We start from the raw sequence: 12,037 nt of genomic DNA on the forward strand, positions 1-12,037 counted from the left end.
ACAGAACAATAGAACTACAGAACAATAGAACTACAGAAATATAGAACTACAGAACAATAGAACTACAGAAATATAGAACTACAGAACAATAGAACTACAGAGATATAGAACTACAGAACAACAGAACTACAGATCAATAGAACTACAGAACAATAGAACAACAGAACAATAGAACTACAGAACAATAGAACTACAGAACAATAGAACTACAGAAATATAGAACTACAGAAATATAGAACTACAGAACAATAGAACGAAAGAACAACAGAACTACAGAAATATAGAACTACAGAACAATAGAACTACAGAACAATGGAACTACAGAACAATAGAACTACAGAACAATGGAACTACAGAACAATAGAACTACAGAACAATGGAACTACAGAACAATAGAACTACAGAACAATAGAACTACAGAACAATAGAACTACAGAACAATAGAACTACAGAACAATAGAACTACAGAACAATAGAACTACAGAACAATGGAACTACAGAACAATAGAACTACAGAACAATAGAACTACAGAGCAATAGAAATACAGAACAATAGAACTACAGAACAATAGAACTACAGAACAATAGAAATACAGAACAATAGAACTACAGAACAATAGAACTACAGAACAATAGAACTACAGAACAATGGAACTACAGAACAATAGAACTACAGAACAATGGAACTACAGAACAATAGAACTACAGAACAATAGAACTACAGAACAATAGAACTACAGAACAATAGAACTACAGAGCAATAGAAATACAGAACAATAGAACGAAAGTACAATAGAACTACAGAACAATAGAACTACAGAACAATAGAACTACAGATCAATAGAAATACAGAACAATAGAACTAGAGAACAATAGAACTACAGATCAATAGAAATACAGAACAATAGAACTAGAGAACAACAGAACTACAGATCAATAGAACTACAGAACAATAGAACAACAGAACAATAGAACTACAGAACAATAGAACTACAGAACAATAGAACTACAGAACAATGGAACTACAGAACAATAGAACTACAGAACAATGGAACTACAGAACAATAGAACTACAGAACAATAGAACTACAGAACAATAGAACTACAGAACAATAGAACTACAGAGCAATAGAAATACAGAACAATAGAACGAAAGAACAATAGAACTACAGAACAATAGAACTACAGAACAATAGAACTACAGATCAATAGAAATACAGAACAATAGAACTAGAGAACAATAGAACTACAGATCAATAGAAATACAGAACAATAGAACTACAGAACAATAGAAATACAGAACAATAGAACTAGAGAACAATAGAACTACAGATCAATAGAAAGACAGAACAATAGAACTACAGAACAATAGAACTACTGAAATATGGAACTACAGAACAATAGAACTACAGAACAATAGAACTACAGAACAATAGAACTACAGAACAATAGAACTACAGAACAATAGAACTACAGAACAATAGAACTACTGAAATATGGAACTACAGAACAATAGAACTACTGAAATATGGAACTACAGAACAATAGAACTACAGAACAATAGAAATACAGAACAATAGAACTACAGAACAATAGAACTACAGAACAATAGAACTACAGAACAATAGAACTACAGAACAATAGAAAGACAGAACAATAGAACTACAGAACAATAGAACTACTGAAATATGGAACTACAGAACAATAGAACTGCAGAACAATAGAACCACAGAACAATAGAAATACAGAACAATAGAACTACAGAACAATAGAACTACAGAACAATAGAACTACAGAACAATAGAACTACAGAACAATAGAAATACAGAACAATAGAACTACAGAACAATAGAACTACAGATCAATAGAACTACAGAACAATAGAAAGACAGAACAATAGAACTACAGAACAATAGAACTACTGAAATATGGAACTACAGAACAATAGAACTACAGAACAATAGAACTACAGAACAATAGAACTACAGAACAATAGAAATACAGAACAATAGAACTACAGAACAATAGAACTACAGATCAATAGAACTACAGAACAATAGAAAGACAGAACAATAGAACTACAGAACAATAGAACTACTGAAATATGGAACTACAGAACAATAGAACTGCAGAACAATAGAACCACAGAACAATAGAAATACAGAACAATAGAACTACAGAACAATAGAACTACAGAACAATAGAACTACAGATCAATAGAACTACAGAACAATAGAACTACAGAACAATAGAAATACAGAACAATAGAACTACAGAACAATAGAACTACAGATCAATAGAACTACAGAACAATAGAAAGACAGAACAATAGAACTACAGAACAATAGAACTACTGAAATATGGAACTACAGAACAATAGAACTACAGAACAATAGAACTACAGAACAATAGAACTACAGAACAATAGAACTACAGATCAATAGAACTACAGAACAATAGAACTACAGAACAATAGAACTACAGAACAATAGAACTACTGAAATATGGAACTACAGAACAATAGAACTACAGCACAATAGAGCTACAGAACAATAGAGCTACAGAACAATAGAGCTACAGAACAATAGAACTACAGCACAATAGAGCTACAGAACAATAGAACTACAGCACAATAGAGCTACAGAACAATAGAACTACAGAACAATAGAACTACTGAACAATGGAACTTAAGAACAATAGAACTGAAGAGCAAAAGAACTACGGAATAATAAATCTACAGAAATAAAGAACTGCACAATAGAACTACAGGAACGAAGAACTGCAGAAGTATAGAACTGCATAAATAAAGAACTGCAGAAATGTTGAACTACAGAACAATTGAACAAAAGAACTATATATCTGCAGAAATATGGAACTACAGAACTGCAGAACAATTGAACTCCAGAAAAATAGTACTAAATAACTATAGAACCAGAGAAATATAGAACTACAGAACTATAGAGCTGCAGAAATATAGAACTACAGAAATACAGAACTGTAGAACCACAGAACTGTGGAAGTACTGAACAATCGCTCTGCATAACTCTGTCGTCACAGGTACACAGATAGAAAGAGAGACAGTGTGTCCAGGTACACAGAGAGAGAGTGCCAGTTACACCGAGAGAGAGCATCACAGGTACAGAGAGCGAGAGAGAAAGAGAGAAAGTTAGATGAGAGCGAGAGTCAAAGGTGCAGAGAGAGAGAGTCGCTGGTACACAGAGAGAGAGTCACAGTTACAGAGAGAGAGTCAGAGTCACAGGTGCAGACAGGGAGAGAGGGAGAGAGAGAGAGTCACAGGTAATCAGAGAGAGAGTGTGTCACGGGGACACAGAGTGAGAGAGAGAGAGAGTCACAGGTACAGAGTGAGAGAGAGAATAACAGATGCACTGAATGAGAGACTCACAGGTACACAGGGAGAGAGAGTGAGTGACTGGTACGGAGAGAGAGAGAGAATCACTTGTACAGAGAGAGAGAGAATCACTGGTACAAAGGGAGAGAGAGTAACACGTACACAGAGAGAGAGAGAGAGAGAGAGGAAGAGTCACAGGTGCACAGAGACAGAGAGAGAGTCACTGGTACACAGTGAGAGAGAATAACTGGTAGACAGAGAGAGACACAGATAAACAGAGAGAGAGAGAGTCACAGGTGCACAGATGGAGATAGTCACAGGTACAGAGAGAGAGAGTCATGGGTACAAAGACAGAGAGAGAGAGAGAATATCCCGGGTACACAGAGATCGTGTCACAGGTACAGAGAGAGAGAGTCACAGGTACAGAGGGAGAGAGTCACTGGTACACAGAGAGATAGAGAGAGTCACAGTTGCAGAGAGAGAGTCAGAGTCACAAGTACACAGCGAGAGAGGGGGAGAAAGAGAGAGAGTCACAGGTACTCAGAGAGAGTGAGAGAGAGCGAGAGTCACAGGTGCAGATTGAGAGAGAGAATAACAGGTGCACTGAATGAGAGACTCACATGTACACACAGAGAGTGAGTCACCGATTCAGAGAGAGAGGGAGATGTACAGAGAGAGAGAGTCACAAACAAACAGAGGGAGAGAAAGTAACAGTTACACAGATAGAGAGAGTCACAGGTGCAGAGAGAGTTAGAGAGAGAGTCACAGGTAGACAGAGAGAAAGAGAGAGAGAAAGAGAATCACAGGTAGACAGAGAGGAAGAGAGAGAGAGAGAATCACAGGTGGACAGAGAGGAAGAGAGAGAGAGTCACAGGCAGACAGAGACTGAGAGACAGTCAGAGGAACTGAGAGAGAGAGCGAGAGAGAGAAAGTCACAGGTACAAAGAGAGAGAGAGTCACGATTACAGAGAGAGAGAGTTAGAGAGACACTGATACACAGAGGGAGAGAGAGAGCCAGGTTTATAGAGAGAGAGACAGTCACAGAGAGAGAGAGAGAGATACAGAGAGAGAGAGAGAGTCTCAGGTGCACAGAGAGAGAGAGTCACAATTACAGAGAGAGAGAGAGTTAGAGAGACACAGATACACAGAGGGAGAGAGAGAGACAGGTTTATAGAGAGAGAGACAGTCACAGAGAGAGAGAGAGAGAGAGTCACAGGTACAGAGAGAGAGAGAGAATTACAGGTACACAGAGACAGTCACAGGTAGAGAGTGAGAGAGAGAATCACAGGTACAGAGAGAGACAGTGTGTGTGTCACAGGTACACACAGAAAGAGAGCGAGAGAGAGACAGAGAGAGAGAGTCGCAGGTACACAGGGAAGGAGAGAGAGTGACAGATACAGAGAGAGAGAGTCACAGGTACAGTGAGAGAGAGAGTCACAGTTACAGAGAGAGAGAGAGAGGGAGTCACAGGTGCATAGGGAGGGAGAGAGAGTCACAGTTCGATAGAGAGATAGAGAGAGAGAGAGTCACAGGTAGACAGAGAGAAAGGGAGAGAGAGAGAGAGAGAATCACAGGGAGACAGAGACCGAGAGACAGTCAGAGGAACTGAGAGGGTGAGCGAGAGAGAGAGAGTCACATGTACTGAGAGAGAAAGAGAGAGAGAGTGTCACAGGTAAAGAGAGAGAGAGTCACAGGTATAAACATAGGCATGGAGAGGGAGAGATTCACAGTTAGAGAGAGAGTCACAGAAACACAGCGATAGAGAAAGAGTCACAGGTACAGAGAGAGAGAGAGAGAGTCACAGTTACAGAGAGAGAGAGAGAGAGAGAGTCACAGAAACACAGCGAGAGAGAGAGTCACAGGAACAGAGAGAGAGCGAGAGAGAGAATGTCACAGGTACAAAGAGAGAGAGAGTCACATGTACTGAGAGAGAAAGAGAGAGAGAGTGTCACAGGTAAAGTGAGAGAAAGTCACAGGTATACACAGAGGCATAGAGAGAGAGAGAGAGATTCACAGTTAGAGAGAGAGAGAGTGTCACAGAAACACAGCGAGAGAGAAAGAGTCACAGGTACAGAAAGAGAGAGAGAGAGATTCACAGTGAGAGAGAGAGATTCACAGAAACACAGCAAGAGAGAAAGAGTCACAGGTACAGAAAGAGAGAGAGAGTCACAGTTAGAGAGAGAGAGAGTCACAGAAACACAGCAAGAGAGAGAGAGTCCCAGGTACAGAGAGAGAGAGAGAGAGGGTCACAGTTACAGAGAGAGAGAGAGAGAGAGAGAGTCACAGTTACAGAGAGAGAGAGAGAGTCACAGATACAGAGAGAGAGAGAGAGAGAGAGCATCACAGAAACACAGCGAGAGAGAGAGAGAGTCACAGGTACAGAGAGAGAGAGAGAGTCACAGCTACAGAGAGAGGGAGAGTCACAGGTACAGAGAGAGAGAGAGAGAGTCACAGGTACAGAGAGAGGGAGAGAGATTCACAGTTAGAGAGAGAGAGAGAGAGTCACAGTAAGAGAGAGAGAGAGATTCACGGTTAGGGAGAGAGAGATTCACAGTTAGAGAGAGAGAGATTCACAGTTAGAGAGAGAGAGATTCATAATTGGAGAAAGAGAGAGAGTCACAGTTAGAGAGAGAGAGTCACAGTTAGAGAGAGAGAGAGATTCACAGTTAGAGAAAGAGAGAGAAATAGTCACAGAAACACAGCGAGAGAGAGAGTCACAGTTACAGAGAGAGAGAGAGTCACAGTTGCACAGAGAGAGAGACAGAGTCACAGTTAGAGAGAGAGAGAGAGAGTCACAGGTACTGAGACAGAGAGAGAGTCACAGGTACAGAGAGAGAGAGAGAGAGTCACAGGTAGACAGAGAGGAAGAAAGAGAGAGCGAGTCACAGGTACACAGAGAGAGAGTGAGAGTCACAGGTACAGAGAGAGAGGCACAGGTGCACAGAGAGAGGGAGAGTCACAATTACACAGTGAGAGAGTTGGTGAGACACCGATACACAGAGGGAGAGAGAGAGACATATATATATATAGAGAGAAAGTGACAGGTACACAGAGACATAGAGAGACTAATAGTTAGAGAGAGAGTCACAGGTACAGAGAGCAAGAGAGAGAGAGAGATAGAGAGTCACAGGTACACAGATAGAAAGAGAGACAGTGTGTCCAGGTACACAGAGAGAGAGTGCCAGTTACACCGAGAGAGAGCATCACAGTGACTGAGAGCGAGAGAGAGAAAGATAGATGAGAGCGAGAGTCAAAGGTGCAGAGAGAGAGAGTCGCTGGTACACAGAGAGAGAGTCACAGTTACAGAGAGAGAGTCAGAGTCACAGGTACAGACAGGGAGAGAGGGAGAGAGAGAGAGTCACAGGTAATCAGAGAGAGAGAGTGTCACGGGGACACAGAGTGAGAGAGAGAGAGAGTCACAGGTACAGAGTGAGAGAGAGAATAACAGATGCACTGAATGAGAGACTCACAGGTACACAGGGAGAGAGAGTGATTCACTGGTACGGAGAGAGAGAGAGAATCACTTGTACAGAGAGAGAGAGAGAATCACTGGTACAGAGAGAGAGAGAGTAACACGTACAGAGAGAGAGAGAGAGAATCACTGGTACACAGAGAGAGAGAGTAACACGTACAGAGAGAGAGAGAGAGGAAGAGTCACAGGTGCACAGAGACAGAGAGAGAGTCACTGGTACACAGTGAGAGAGAATAACTGGTAGACAGAGAGAGACACAGATAAACAGAGAGAGAGAGAGTCACAGGTGCACAGATGGAGATAGTCACAGGTACAGAGAGAGAGAGAGTCACGGGTACAAAGACAGAGAGAAAGAGAGAATGTCCCGGGTACACAGAGATAGTGTCACAGGTACAGAGAGAGAGAGTCACAGGTACAGAGGGAGAGAGTCACTGGTACACAGAGAGATAGAGAAAGTCACCGTTGCAGAGAGAGAGTCAGAGTCACAAGTACACACAGCGAGAGAGGGGGAGAAAGAGAGAGAGTCACAGGTACTCAGAGAGAGTGTCACAGGTGCACAGAGAGAGTGAGAGAGAGCGAGAGTCACAGGTTCAGGGTGAGAGAGAGAATAACAGGTGCACTGAAAGAGAGACTCACAGGTACACAGGGAGAGAGAGTGAGTCACTGGTACGGAGAGAGAGAGAGATGTACAGAGAGAGAGAGTCACAAACACACAGAGGGAGAGAAAGTAACAGTTACACAGATAGAGTCACAGGTGCAGAGAGAGAGAGAGAGAGTCACAGGTAGACAGAGAGGAAGAGAGAGAGAGAGAATCACAGGTAGACAGAGAGGAAGAGAGAGAGAGTCACAGGCAGACAGAGAGAGAGACACAGTCAGAGGAACTGAGAGAGTGAGCGAGAGAGAGAAAGTCACAGGTACAAAGAGAGAGAGAGTCACGTGCTGAGACAGAAAGAGAGAGAGTGTCACAGGTGAAGTGAGAGAGAGTCTCAGGTATACACAGAGGCATGGAGAGAGAGAGAGATTCACAGTTAGAGAGAGAGAGAGTCACAGAAACACAGCGAGAGAGAGAATCACAGGTACAGAGAGAGAGAAAGTCACAGAAACACAGCGAGAGAGAGTCACAGGTACAGAGAGAGAGAGAGTCACAGGTACAGAGAGAGAGAGTCACAGGTACAGAGAGAGAGTCACAGGTACAGAGAGAGAGAGAATCACAGGTACAGAGAGAGAGAGAGTCACAGGTACAGAGAGAGAGAGTCACAGGTACAGAGAGAGAGAGAGAGACACAGGTACAGAGAGAGAGAGAGAGTCACAGGTACAGAGAGAGAGCGAGAGTCACAGGTACAGAGAGAGAGAGTCACAGGTACAGAGAGAGAGAGAGAGAGTCACAGGTACAGAGAGAGAGAGTCACAGGTTCAGAGAGAGAGAGAATCACAGGTACAGCGAGAGAGAGAGTCACAGGTACACACAGAGGCATAGAGAGAGAGAGAGTCACAGGTACAAACAGAGGCATAGAGAGAGAGAGAGAGAGAGAGAGATTCACAGTTAGAGAGAGAGAGAGATTCACGTTTAGAGAGAGAGAGATTCACAGTTGGAGAGAGAGAGAGAGTCACAGAAACACAGCGAGAGAGAGAGAGAGTCACAGGTACAAACAGAGGCATAGAGAGAGAGATTCACAGTTAGAGAGAGGGAGAGATTCACAGTTAGAGAGATAGAGAGAGAGTGTCACAGTTACAGAGAAAGAGAGAGAGTCACAGTTAGAGAGAGAGAGATTCACAGTTAGAGAGAGAGAGAGTGTCACAGTTACAGAGAAAGATAGAGAGTCACAGTTTCACAGAGAGAGAGCGAGTCACAGTTAGAGAGAGAGAGAGTCACAGGTACAGAGACAGAGAGAGAGAGAGTCACAGTTACACAGAAAGAGAGAGATTAACAGTTAGAGAGAGAGAGAGAGTCACAGGTACAGAGACAGAGAGGGAGAGAGAGTAACAGTTAGAGAGAGAGACAGTCAAAGGTACAGAGACAGAGAGAGAGTCACAGTTACACAGAGAGAGAGAGAGTCACAGTTAGAGAGAGAGAGAGAGAGTCACAGTTACAGAGAGAGAGAGAGTCACAGGTGCAGAGAGAGTGAGAGAGAATCACAGGTACGAAGAGAGAGAGAGTGAGAGTCACAGAAACACAGAGGCATAGAGAGAGAGGGATTCACAGTTAGAGAGAGAGAGAGAGTCACAGTTAGAGAGAGAGAGAGAGTCACAGTTAGAGAGAGAGAGAGTCACAGAAACACAGTGAGAGAGAGAGAGTCACAGTTACAGAGACAGAGAGAGAGAGTCACAGTTACAGAGAGAGAGAGAGAGAGTCACAGTTACAGAGAGAGAGAGAGAGTCACAGTTACAGAGAGAGAGAGAGTCACAGGTACAGAGACAGAGAGAGAGAGTCACAGTTACAGAGAGAGAGAGAGAGTCAGTTACAGAGAGAGAGAGAGTCACAGGTACAGAGAGAGAGAGAGTGCCAGTTACACCGAGAGAGAGCATCACAGTTACAGAGAGCGAGAGAGAGAAAGATAGATGAGAGCGAGAGTCAAAGGTGCAGAGAGAGAGAGTCGCTGGTACACAGAGAGAGAGTCACAGTTACAGAGAGAGAGTCAGAGTCACAGGTACAGAGAGAGAGTCAGAGTCACAGGTACAGACAGGGAGAGAGGGAGAGAGAGAGAGTCACAGGTAATCAGAGAGAGAGAGTGTCACGGACACACATAGAGAGAGAGAGAGTCACAGGCACAGAGAGAGAGAGAGTCACAGAAACACAGCGAGAGAGAGAGTCACAGGTACAGAGAAAGAGAGAGTCACAGGTACAGAGAGAGAGAGAGTCACAGGTACAGAGAGAGAGAGAGTCACAGGTACAGAGAGAGAGAGAGAGAGAGTCACAGGTACAGAGAGAGAGTCAGAGGTCCAGCGAGAGAGAGAGAGTCACAGGTACAGAGAGAGAGAGAGAGTCACAGGTACAGAGAGAGAGAGAGAGTCACAGGTAAAGAGAGAGAGAGAGAATCACAGGTACAGAGAGAGAGAGAGTCACAGGTACAGACAGAGAGAGAGATTCACGGTTAGAGAGAGAGAGATTCACAGTTAGAGAGAGAGAGTCACAGAAAGACAGCGAGAGAGAGAGTCACAGTTAGTGAGAGAGAGAGTCAAAGGTACAGAGACAGAGAGAGAGTCACAGTTACACAGAGAGAGAGAGAGTCACAGGTACAGAGACAGAGAGAGAGAGAGAGTCACAGGTGCAGAGAGAGTGAGAGAGAATCACAGGTACGAAGAGAGAGAGAGTGAGAGTCACAGAGACACAGAGGCATCGAGAGAGAGGGATTCACAGTTAGAGAGAGAGAGAGAGAGAGATTCACAGTTAGAGAGAGAGAGAGTCACAGAAACACGGTGAGAGAGAGAGAGTCACAGTTACAGAGACAGAGAGAGAGTCACAGTTACAGAGAGAGAGAGAGAGTCACAGGTACAGAGAGAGAGAGAGAGAGTCACAGAAACACAGCGAGAGAGAGTCACAGGTACACAGAGGCATAGAGAGAGAGAGAGCGAGAGAGAGAAAGTTACAGGTACAAAGAGAGAAAGAGTCACATATACTGAGAGAGAAGGAGAGAGAGAGATTCACAGTTAGAGAGAGAGAGAGTCACAGAAACACAGCGAGAGTGAGAGAGTCACAGGTACAGAGAGAGAGAGAGAGTCACAGGTACAGAGAGAGAGAGTCACAGGTACAGAGAGAGAGAGAGAGAGAGAGTCACAGTTACAGAGAGAGAGAGACAGAGAAAGTCACCGAAACACAGCGAGAGAGAGAGAGTCACAGGTACAGAGAGTGAGAGAGAGTCACAGGTACAGAGAGAGAGAGAGAGTCACAGGTACAGAGAGATTCACAGTGACAGAGAGAGAGAGAGAGAGAGAGTCACAGTTACAGAGAGAGAGAGAGAGAGTCACCGAAACACAGCGAGAGAGAGAGTCACAGGTACAGTGAGAGAGAGTCACAGGTACACAGAGAGAGAGAGAGAATCACAGAAACACAGCGAGAGAGAGAGTCACAGGTACAGAGAGAGAGAAAGAGAGAGTCACAGGTACAGAGATAGAGCGAGAGTCACAGAAACACAGCGAGAGTGAGAGTCACAGGTACAGAGAGAGAGAGTCACAGGTACAGAGAGAGAGGGAGAGTCACAGAAACACAGCGAGAGAGAGAGAGTCACAGGTACAGAGAGAGAGAGAGTCAAAGGTACAGAGAGAGAGAGTCACAGGTACAGAGAGAGAGAGAGAGTCACAGAAACACAGCGAGAGAGAGAGAGAGAGTCACAGGTACAGAGAGAGAGAGAGTCATAGGTACAGAGAGAGAGTGTCACAGGTACAGAGAGAGAGGGAGAGAGAGTCACAGGTACAGAGAGAGAGTCACAGTTACAGAGAGAGAGAGAGTCACAGGTATAGAGAGAGAGAGAGAGAGAGTAACAGGTACAGAGAGAGAGAGAGTCACAGGTACAGAGAGAGAGAGAGTCACAGTTGCAGAGAGAGAGAGGTAGAGACACAGATACACAGAGGGAGAGAGAGTGACAGATATATATAGAGAGAGACAGTCGCAGAGAGAGAGAGAGAGTCACAGAGAGAGAGAGAGAGAGAGAGTCACAGAGAGAGAGAGAGAGTCACAGGTACAGAGAGAGAGAGGATTACAGGTACACGGTGACAGAGACAGAGAGAGGGACATTGAGAGGGAGAGAGAGTCACAGGTACAGAGTGAGAGAGAATCACTCTTACAGAGAGAGACAGTGTGTGTGTCACAGGTACACAGAGAAAGAGAGCGAGAGAGAGACGGAGAGAGAGTCACAGGTACACAGCATGGAGAGGGTGTGACAGATACAGAGAGAGGGAGAGAGAGAGTCACAGTTACAGAGAGAGAGAGAGAGAGTCACAGGTACACAGCAAGGAGAGGGTGTGACAGATACAGAGAGAGGGAGAGAGAGAGTCACAGTTACAGAGAGAGAGAGAGAGTCACAGGTACACAGCATGGAGAGGGTGTGACAGATACAGAGAGAGGGAGAGAGAGAGTCACAGTTACAGAGCGAGAGAGAGAGTCACAGGTACACAGCATGGAGAGGGTGTGACAGATACAGAGAGAGAGAGAGAGAGTCACAGTTACAGAGCGAGAGAGAGAGTCACAGGTACACAGCATGGAGAGGGTGTGACAGATAC

This window comes from Heptranchias perlo, unplaced genomic scaffold (genome assembly GCF_035084215.1).
Source record: "Heptranchias perlo isolate sHepPer1 unplaced genomic scaffold, sHepPer1.hap1 HAP1_SCAFFOLD_97, whole genome shotgun sequence".
Taxonomy (NCBI): Eukaryota; Metazoa; Chordata; class Chondrichthyes; order Hexanchiformes; family Hexanchidae; genus Heptranchias; species Heptranchias perlo.